This window comes from Microtus ochrogaster, chromosome 19, assembly GCF_000317375.1.
Source record: "Microtus ochrogaster isolate Prairie Vole_2 chromosome 19, MicOch1.0, whole genome shotgun sequence".
Lineage (NCBI taxonomy): Eukaryota > Metazoa > Chordata > Mammalia > Rodentia > Cricetidae > Microtus > Microtus ochrogaster.
This window is the reverse complement of record NC_022021.1, coordinates 20,991,981-21,003,359: the sequence shown is the minus strand read 5'-3', so window position 1 is coordinate 21,003,359 and position 11,379 is coordinate 20,991,981. Positions and strand designations below refer to the sequence as shown.

At 40.5% G+C, this 11,379-nt stretch overlaps 1 long non-coding RNA gene and 1 pseudogene across 1 annotated transcript in view; both read left to right on the top strand.

Annotated features, from left to right (window-relative positions):
- LOC113457162 overlaps positions 1-11,379 on the top strand; it is a 102,172-nt gene that overhangs the window by 73,042 nt on the left and 17,751 nt on the right. The gene's annotated exons all lie outside the window — the stretch shown is intronic.
- On the top strand, positions 8,541-9,378 carry LOC101986290 (annotated as a pseudogene).

Here is an 11,379-nt window from a genome sequence, read left to right as displayed (position 1 = left end):
AAAAAAAAAGAACGGTGAGTTGAAAAGAAGAGCCACATAGGCAAAACTGTGAGGAGTGAGCATTGAAGCCACTGCGAAGTGTGTCGTGTTTGAGACCATCCCAGGAAGATAATTAAACTAAATTAGTAGATATCTAGGAGAATGAATGTCTGTTTTTTCTGAACTCTTATTGTTTAGAACAAATTATTGTATTTTATTTTCCACTATTTTATTTTCTGTCATTTTGCCTCTTGTGCATATTACATAAAAAGAATCATATGCTGTGATTTAGGGGGATCTGGTACTCAAGGTCCTCACCGTGTTAGAGGTGTCATCCTCACTGTGGCAGCACTAAGGTAGCAGAAGCTTCGAGAATTGTTGCTTAGGTCATGCTTCATATGCTTCATTTTGAGTATTTGCTTTTTTATTGTATGAGTACTTCTTTTTGTTGTTGAGCAATAATTTTACACATCCCAGTAGTAATGTCTCAGCAGATATATGATTTGAAAAAAATATAAAAACATTCCATTCTGTCAGTGGTTTTCTCTTTATATAGACAGTAATATATTTTGAGACCAAAAATACATTGATTTTTATCAGTATATTTTTTATTGCTAATTTGTTTTGAACACATCAAAGACTCAATTGACCCCTCTGAAGTCATGAAGATCTGTTTTCTTCTATTAGTTGCATAGTTAAGCTCTTGTATTTAGACCAGCCATCTGTTCTGCATTGATTGTAGGATAAGGGGTAGAACTGGTGGGGATGCACAATCTCTGTTTTATATGTGGCTACCTATCTGTTCCATGTGTCTATCAAATACATTTCATTCCTTATTGAATGTTCTGTTCATGCTTGTTGGGCATCAGTTGGCAGGATTGGAGATGTAGATGGCTCAGTGGTTAAAAGCCCTTGTTGCTTTTTTTAATCTGGGTTCAGTTCCCAGCACTCATGTCTTGCCTCCTAACCACCTGCTACTCTAGTTCCAGGGAACCTCATTCCTCTTCTGCTCTCCCAGACACCGGGAAGACATGCAGTTCACAGAGATACATTCAGAAAAAATGTTCATACATGTAAAATAAAATAAATCTAAAAAAGAAAATCAATTGGCCAAAAAGTTCAGATCTGTTCTGGACTTTCAGTAGTATTATATATGTTATTATTATAATGGCAATATACTGGTTCTGTTATTTTAGATTTGTAGGAAGTTTTGAAATTAAGTAATTTTGAATTTTCCAGATACCTTTTCTCTTTAAGATATTGTTTTGGTGGTTAGAGTCCTCTGAAATTCCATATAAATTTCAGGACCTGTGGGTTATTTAAAGGAAAATTGATCTTCTTCTTCACATTAGGACTTTCTGTTCAGAAATACGGATGTGTTCCAATTTATCTTGACTTCTTTAATCACTTTCCACAGGGCTTTATGGCTTCCAGTATACACAACTTTCACTGTCATGGTCTAGTTTATAGATTTTTCTATCCTTTTTTGAACTTTTGTTAAGTAGAATTTGTTTCTTAATTTTCTTTTCAGGTTTATTGTTACTGTATAGAAATACAACTTATTTCTGCTTGTTGATTTCCTAATTTTCACCTTCACTGAATTGATTTATGACTCTAGCAGGTACTTTTAATTTGCCTCTGAAATACCTACATTGTATTGTATATGTAGAATCATGTTATGTGTAAATAGATATAGTTTTACCTCTCCATACCTGTAAAAGGTGTCACTGATTTGGCTTTATTTATTTATTTATTTATTTATTTATTTTTCTTGCCTTGAGAGTTCTATAAAATGTTAAATAATAATTATTTTGCTCCTTTTATTCTTTCATCATTGAATAAGATGCTAGGTGTGGGCTTTTCATAAGTACCCTTTTAGGTTAGGCATTTTCTTAGGGTTGCTATTGCTATGATGAAGCACCATGACCAAGTCAACTTGTGGAGGAAAGAGTTTATTTATAGTCTGTCATTGAAGGAAGTCAGAACAGGAGCTAAAATAGGACAGGAGTCTGAGGCAGGAGCTGATGAAGAGGACATGGAGGTCTCTGTTTATTGACTTGATTTTCTGGCTTGCTCAGCCTGCTTTCTTACAGAATCCAGGATCACCACCAGCCCAGGGATGGCTCCTCCTATGATGATGGGCTGTCCTCTGTGAATCACTCACTAATTAAGAAAACATCCTACAGACTTGCCTACAGACTCATCTTGTACAGGCATTTTTTTTTCAACCGAGGCTCCCTCCTCTCTGATGACTCTAACTTGTGTTGAAGTTGGCATAAAACTAACCAGGACCGGGGTGTAGTTCAACAGCAGAGCATTTATATTACACACATGTTGTCACAACTTTCATCTCTGTGTGTTATTTGAACATTAACATAAGTTCACATTTGGTGTATTCTTTAAAATAAAACAGAAAATAACAAGAGGGATTGCTCCCTATGAGATTTCCCCATCCATATTGCAAGTCTTGCTGGTTAGGGTACTAGCAACGAGTTCTCTTAGGGTTTATCTTGAAATAGCACAGTTTTCATTTCTGAAGGACTTGTTTTCTAGATTAAATTTCTGACTGGCGTGGTTTCTTCTTTCTATATTTTACATAGTTTATCCTATTTTCTTTTGGTCTCTAGAATTTCTTATGAGAAACAGCAATTTGCTGAGGATTCAGAGCATAGGCTGAGTCCTGTCATTTCTGCTCCTTACATGACTTTTCTTCCTGTCCTTTACTTTTAATCATGTGATCATACATCTTGCAATGGATATCTTTGAGTTTGTCCTGCTTGGAGTTCCTAGATTTCCAATGTTTAGATTCCTATCGTCAATTAAACTTAGGGAGTTTTCTCATTTTTTTCCTCAACTATTTTGGTCTCTTCTCATTCTATAGCTTCCATACTGTATTAGTGTGATTGATGGTGTCCTATAAGTCTGCTAGGCTGTGTTCATTTTTCTCTACTGATTTCTGCACTCCAGTGCATACTTGGCAGTCCTCTCTTTTGCCTGTTAAAAGGGACTATGGAACATATCTATGAATTAAAAATTTTAATCTCATATTTTTCAGCTCCAGTTTTTGTACTTATAAAATATTTTCTATTCTTTATTGATATTTTTACTTATTCACACTTAGGTTGCCTAATTTAATTTAGTTATTTATTAATTCCTTTATAAATAATTATGATAAGGTCTTTGTCTGGTAAGTATGTCTGTACTGCCTTAGGAACAGTTTCTCTTAGTTTTTTTTTCTCGTGATGGGTTATACTTTTCTATTTTTTTGGTGTGGTTTGTATAAAAAATATATGGAATTTTTGTATTCCAAAAAATATATGGAAAAGTGGTAGTCATTGCTTAATAAAGACCATAGATGTTCATTTATTCAGTGACATTTCCAATTTTGCAACAAACAGACAAAAATTGTAATACTTTTTATTGTGTTGTTGTTGAAGCCTATTTCTTAATTATTGGTCAATGAATGATTTTCTTAAATGCCAGGTTACAACAGAAAAGAAAAGCTTTGAGATATGTCCTGTCTCTGACTTCAGTTGACAGGCAGGGCAAGCTGCTTTCACTTTTCTGGCTTGCCTCCTTGACTGCCCTTCAGAAACTACCAGACAGACCCAATACAGAACTCTAGTTCATGGAGCAGGAAGCTTTGCAGTCAATCCTGGTACTAGCAGGATACAGTAGGAATACAGGTCCTAATCTCATGACTGCATTCTATGGGGATTAGCAATTATAGGAGATATTGTTAAATTGTTAAACCCGTCACTGGAACTCACCAATGTTACTCATATTTTCTTTATTAGGCTTTCCTGTTGGTACTAAAGAGTGTGGTTAGATTCTAGCATGCTGAAATAATTGATTCTGTCACATCTGATGGAGAAGCTGACCTTGGAGCTTTCTCCCACACCTTCTTCCGTGACTTTGCTCCCATCTGTGCTTATTCTTCCAAGTGTTCTTGGAACAACAAAGTTATTTTTTATTTTTGTTTTTTTGAGACAGGGTTTCTCTGTACAATAAGTTTTTTAATCACCTGTTTGCAACCAAATGACAGGATCAAGAGATGAGATGCAAGCACATTCTAATATGAAAACATACACCATAGGGAACACTGATACATACTTATCAATTGTTAGAAGCATGTGTCACAGCTCTGGGCTTCCAGAATTTCATCTCAGTAGAGTTTTCACCGACAGGAAGTTCTTGGGCTGGTGCAGCACTGCAGTAACAAGGCCTTTGTTAGGAGGATGTGCGGTTCATGCGGACTGCCATCTTGAGTTCAGATACATGGCACTAACATGTGAATGTGGAAGCAGAGTCTGTAGAACGGCCTCGTGTCTTCTTGTTGACATAGGTATTGTATTGCCAATCCTTCTTCTTGCTTCTCTTCCCAAATCTGTGGGTGGGTCCTCAACAATTGCTTCTTGGCTGTGTGCAGTCTGCAGGCCTTGTGTTGTGTAGGCCTGTTGTAGACAGTGCTCTTTAATTGGGCAGAAAAGTTGCTGCACTGGCTCCTTTCCCATTTCAAAAATCTGAATACTTGCTGTTACTGCAGCATTTCCAACCTGTGCCAGCTCGAGGAGCAAGAGCTTAGGGTTGGAAAGTCAACTCTACATGCAGGTACTCACTATGCTTCGACGGCTGAGGCTGACCATCGCTACCGCTGTGCACTTTACTGAAGTGGGTTGATATGCCTCCACTCTTGCTGAGAACTTGCTAGACTTCAGCTGCTTTTAGAGTCCCATACAAGATGACTTTCATTAAACTTTTGGTAATTACTCAGAAGAAGACACGTTAGGGAAGAAATGGTTTAAATGGAGACCTAGGGGTGCCTGGCTGGCAGGCAGCCCCACATTTCTCCCACTCCTACTCAGAAAGTTACAGGGAATAGTAAATTTTATATTTTAAAAATGTAAGCGAACAAAGGAAATAATGGAATTGGCTTACTTACCTGTTGTTCTTGATGTACATTGGACACAAATAAATTAATTTTGTTGGAAACAAGTAATTTACTATTTCTTTAATTAGCTGTATTTTATGATTTAACTTTAAAACCTGGAGAACAGGAAGTGGGGATGAAATGTCTATTAAAGTGTTATCTATAGCAAATTAAACAACTGCATATAGTGTCTTCTGAAAGCTTTCTCCTAAGGCCTTTTAAAATTGTGGCTAAAGTATTTAAATTATAATCATGCACTAAGAAACAAATAGTTTTTAATCTTTTACATATTTCTCCATGTGATATTAATGTTGTTTGCATTAGTGTCAGTGTTTCAGGTCAATATAACTTTCACTAGACCTACAACTACAAACACCACAACCTTCCCAGTGTGTTCATGAATTTTCAGTTAACACCACAGCCTTCCTAGTGTATCTGTGAATATTTAGTTAACACCATACCTTTCCTAGTGTATCTGTGAATATTTAGTTAACACCATACCTTTCCTAGTGTATCTGTGAATATTTAGCTAATACCACACCTTTTCTAGTGTGTCCATGAATATTTAGCTAACACCACACCCTTGCTAGTGTGTCTGTGAATATTTAGCTAACACCACACCCTTGCTAGTGTGTCCGTGAATATTTAGCTAACACCACACCCTTGCTAGTGTGTCCATGAATATTTAGTTATGTTGCTATAAACAGCTTCTAATGCTACGCTTTCTTTGTATGATGAGCCTTCTGGCACTGTTGGCATCTAAGCAACCTTACTTTCCATTTTCCTGTTGCAAACAGCGTGCAGAGTACTCCCACCTGAGCTTTCCCCAAAGTTTCATTTGGTAAACAGAACATGATTTTAAAGATGTTTTTGTTTTATGTTGCTCAAATCAAGCTTTGCTTTGAATCAAGCCAAATGATGAAAACATAGTCCAGCCTTCTCCCCAGCAGAATGCAATTATCTCTAAGGCCTATAGTAAAAAGACAAAGTAATTGAGAACACTTGTATTTGTTTCCAGTTAGCAAAGATTCTTATTAAGAAATGTCCATTTTTTAAAATACAGCAAGGCATGTTTATACTTAGAGAATGAGAATGTAGGAGTTCCGAAAAGCTAGTGTTCCGGTTACCTTCTTCTGCTGCTGCGCTGGCATGAGGTCGTAACGAGGGACCATAAGCAAACAGTAGATGATACACGTCAGATGCTTCTCTAGTGTTAGTGGGGAAAAGCAGCTGATGTATGGGATATTGAAGGCAGATTATGTTGTTAATGTATATTAGTATATTCTTAATTTCCTTTTAATTGAAAAAGACATATTGACTTTAATTAGAACCATTTCACAGGAACTGTCAATTAGCACATGTCAAACTAGTTAATTCAGAACAGAATTCTTTTAATTAGGGTCTGCTTTCCTTTAACTATGGGGCCAATGAAATCAGCCTTTCCTTATCTAGATTTTAAATGTCTCTGAGACATATAATACAAATGTAGACTCTTATCTATTATTAGAAGCCCATATGGATAACATTAAAATGATGATGCTGGCATTGTTCATGCCGCACAAATCAGAGTCCCTTTATGACTGTTTGAAAAAAATGGCTCTGAACAAAGACCACTTTAAATACCAGATTTATCCTACTTTAAAGAGACTACAAAATTTATGACATTCATGTTCACATTTAAAGTATTATTTAATACGTCTGCTCAAATAAATGGGCCTATTCAAACGTTTTGTGTGTTCTATCAGTCGAAGACAAATAAAGCATTGTCAAACCACTCAGCAACATTTTTCCCTTAAATCAACTGTAATCAAAAAGGGAAAACAGGCTGTATGATTTTTTTTGGCATAACATAAAAATAGCACTGTTAACTTTCATTGCATTCAAAGATTTAATATCAATAGTTGGTACAGTGGCTACACCACTAGTGCTCAGCTAATGCGGTCGTAGTGCTCAGACGGTGGAAAGCCTGAAGCCTGCCTGTTACTTAAGGCAGTGATGTGGAATTCCAGCATCTTAGTTATAGTTGGCAGGAGGTACATGCACTGGCTTCGGGGGTCTGGGTGGGTGATGTTCACCTACAAATAAGAAAGCTCAAGACTAAGAGAGGGGAATTAGTGATATGGAAGAGGAAATTCTACGTGAAATACAGCTTTCCTTATTATGTGAGCTTTAGCAAGTGTTTAATCAGTTACAATGAGTGAAGATTACAGAGACTAATAAAAGGAATATTTAATAAGCTAAACTCTGAATTCTAGAGAGAATTATCCAGCAAGACACTTGCTCATCTTGTATTAGAGCATTTAACTTAATGCTGGCAGTAGTCTTTCTTTCTGAAAGATGTTTTGTTGTTTTTCTTTCAGTGGCTGCTCTTCTATTTAACTAAATGAGAGTTACCCAATTTGGTTTAGCACAGGCAAAACAGTAAAACCCATAAACAAGCAGTTGAAAAAGTACCCCAAATAGCCTTCATTTGCTTCTGGGGTTGACCCCTTCTTCTTAACTATTTGTGGCTATCTTAGCTTTATGCTGTGTAGTCGAGAGGCACAATCTGATATCATAGCACACTCCTTTTTTAGGTTTTCAAGGTCTACGGCTTTTACTTCTTTGTTGGTGTCTTGTAATTTCTTGAGCCTTTTTGTGTGTTGTTGTGTGTGAACATTATTTGTGTGACTGTGAAAAAAATTTTATTGTCTTTCCTCAATACTTTGTATATATTATCTTACAACAAATTTTATTTTATCTTTTGAGAATTTTGATAAGGGAAGATTAATTAATATGCATCTCCCTAGAATCTGTAGAGGTATGCACGGCCAGCATTTTCAAATGGGATTTCTTTGCTGCTGACTTGTCATTGTGTGTCCTAAAATTTATAGGCTGAAGCTGAACCCCAAACGTGTTGGTATTTAGCCTTTAGGATGTGGTTAGGTCATGAGGCTGGGCCCCACATGCATAAAACTTGAGGCCAGTGGTTCTCAACTTTCTTAATGCTGTGGCCCTTTAATACAGTTCCTCATGCTGTGGTGATCCCCAACCACAAAACTATTTTCATTGCTACATCATAAGTGTAGTTTTGGGACTTTTATAAGTCATAATGTAAATATTTGTGTTTACTGATGTTCTTAAGTGACCCCTGAGAAAGGGTTGTTTGACCCCAGGGGTTTGTGACCCCCATATTGAGAACCACTGCTCTAGAGAGCTGCTATTCCCTTCCAACATTTGAAGACACCTAAGAAGATGATATCTAGAAAACAGCAGGCTTTCCCTGGACACTGAACCTTTTGGAGTCTCAATGTAAGCCTTTCTAGCTTCCAGAATGGTGAGAAGTTAAGGAGTTTGGCTCCACAGGACTCCCTGGAAAGGTAATTGCTTCTGCCCTTAGGGGGCTCAAGGTGGAGCTAGCAAATACTATCAGGGGGTATATGTCCCCATAGAAATAGGAGTTTATGTTTAAATGACTATATCCAGTTATGCAGGACATTGATGGCACTCACGTAATGGGTCATTGCGTGTTATTTACCTCGACTCTTAGCTGTCAGGAATGGTAACTGGGACTGGTGTCCGCTCTGTCACCCTCACTTTCTGACCCGTAGATACCATACATGAGTGAATCTCCATCCATGGTGGCCAGGCTGGTGTCCAGACTGGCAATGCCTGCTGGGAACTTTACTGCCTGGAACATGGCATCCAGCCTGACGGCCAGATGCCAAGTGACAAGACCAATGGGGGAGGAGACGACTCCTTCAACACCTTCTTCAGTGAGACAGGCGCTGGCAAGCACGTGCCCCGGGCAGTGTTCGCAGACCTGGAGCCCACGGTTATTGATGAAGTTCACACTGGTACCTACCGCCAGCTCTTCTACCCTAAACAGCTCATCACAGGCAAGGAAGATGGTGCTAATAACTATGTCTGTGGCCACTACACATTGACAAGGAGATCATTGACCTTGTCTTGGACAAAATTTGCAAACTGGTCAACCAGTGCACAGGTCTTCAGGGCTTCTTGGTTTTCCACAGCTTTGGCGGGGGAACTGGCTCTGGTTCAGCTCCCTGAGGATGAAGAGGCTCTCTTTGATTATGGAAAGAAGTCCAAGATGGAGTTCTTCATTTACCCAGCCCCCCCCCCCAAGTTTCCACTGCTGTGGTTGAACCCTACAATTCCATCCTCTCCACCCACACCACTCTGGAGCACTCTGATTGTGCCTTCATGGTGGACAACGAGGCCATATATGGCATCTGTCATAGAATACTGATTTTGAGTCCCCCACTTATACTAACCTTAACCGCCTTATTAGGCAGATTGTGTTCTCCATCACTGCTTCCCTCAGATTTGATGGAGCCCTGAATGTTGACCTGACAGAATTCCAGACCAACCTGTTGCCCTATCCTCACATCCCTCTGGCCACATATGGCCCTGTCATCTCTGCTGAGAAAGCCTACCATTAGCATCTTTCTGTAGCAGAGATCACCAATGCCTGCTTGGGCTGGCCTCAAACTCATCCACCTGCCTTTGCCCCGAGTGCTGGGATTAAAGGCGTGCAGCACCACCAGTATTCCCAGGCAGGTTCACTCTGGAGGGACAAGTGGCTCAGTGGTTAAGAAGCACTGATTGCGTTTCCAGAGGTCTTGAGTTCAATTCCCAGCAACCACATGGTGACTCACAACCATCTATAATGAAATTTGGTTACCATGTGGTTGCTGGGAATTGAACTCAGGATCTCTGGAAGAGCAGTCAGTGCTCTGAGCCATGTTTCCAGCCCCCTTCTCTTGCTTCTGACTCCCACTTCTGGTTGCTAGACTCTGTTCCTGTTTGCACAGAGGACTGTTATAATAACCCTTTATTATTATAATTCTGAACTGGTGTGGGATTATGTTGTGGCTTCCATCATCAAGGAGTAAATATCTGTGGCCTCAAGTTTCACCAGCCTAAACAGGACTGGAGAGTGCGTTTAGCATGGAAAAGGTTTTGCCTCCAAGTCTCATAACTTGAGTTTGATCTCTGGAACATATGTGGTGGAGAGAACTGACCCCACAGTTGTTCTCTGGCCTGAACATGTCTGAGTCCATGGTCCTATAGCAGCCAGGATCTGGGCCGATGTCCCTGGCTCCGGTTGCCACTGAGAGCAGTGAGGTTGCCCCGGGTCAGGTCAGCCACCTGGCTTCATGTTGGTGTCTGAGGGCCCTGCTGCAGCCAGGGCCTTATAGATCGAAGTGGTCTGTGCTACTACTACTGCCATGGTGATGTACTGGCCAGAGCTGCAGCTGAGGGTCATGTCTGAGTTTAAGGTCCATCTGCAGCCAAGGTCTGTGTTGATGTCCAACGCTCCTGTTACCATTGAAGGCCATGTGGATACTTGAGCTCTGGGGCTGTATTAGTATATTTGAAGACCATGCTGCCACAGACGCCAGGGAGATCTGAGTGGCCTGCATTGTCACCTGGGGTGATGGTGACATCTAGACCTGGATGGCTGGTGAGGACCTGGATGCTGATGAGGACCGTGTCTGAGTCTGTGGTCCTACTGCAGTAGGGGGTCTGTGTTGAAGTCCACATTGTGTGTTGCCACCAAAGGTCACTCAGATACTTGGCATCGGGACCACAACCCATAGCGTTTTTGGTGTCTAGAGCGTGCCACCACCAGAACCATCATGATCTCAGTGGCCTGTACTTTCTCTTGGAGCCATGATATTCTCTGGGCCCAAACTGCAGCCGAGGGCCGTGTCTGGGTCCATGGTCCTGCTGAAGCTGGGGTCTCTGTTGATGTCTGTGGCCCATGACACGTCAGTAGGATATAGGAAACGTGTGACAAAATCAGAGGGCCATGTGGAGCTGACCCAGCTCTCACTGGACACTGCGGTAAGAGAGCTGGCCCCTACCTACCCTTACGGGGGAGCTGTCCTCCCCTCACTTAGGAGAAATGGCCCCACCCATTGCCATGTAGGGGAGATGGCTCCTCCTCCTCACGTGAGGGGGTGGCCCCAGTGGCTTGGATTGACCAGCTCAGTCATCATCCAGGCTCACAACTGGGCTTTCGGTTATCCCACCTCGTCTACCTCATGTAGGACCCGCTGGAGCTCATGAAGGGACTGTTCCTGTGGTAAGAGTCTCCATAACTCGGGGAAGTCAGAGGATATCTGAGAAGAGTTTGGGTGAGGATCCAGTGATGGTGGTGTACCAGAAACTAGAGGTCTTCACCAGACCATTGAACAAAGGGTATACAGTGTAACACTGCACGGCTCCTACGGCACTAGGATGACTGAAGAGATGTTGGAGAGGCAAGAAAGACGGAGGAGCGACAAGGTTTGCTTGCTTGCTTGCTTGTTTTGGTTTGTTTGATTTAAAAAAAAATTAAAAATTTGCTATGGGGGTGCTTCAGGGGTGAGGGGAAGATATGGGGGACTCGGAGGTGAGTAGAATTAAGGTGCATGATGTGAAATTCCCAAAGAATCAATAAATTATGTGAAATAAAAATAAGT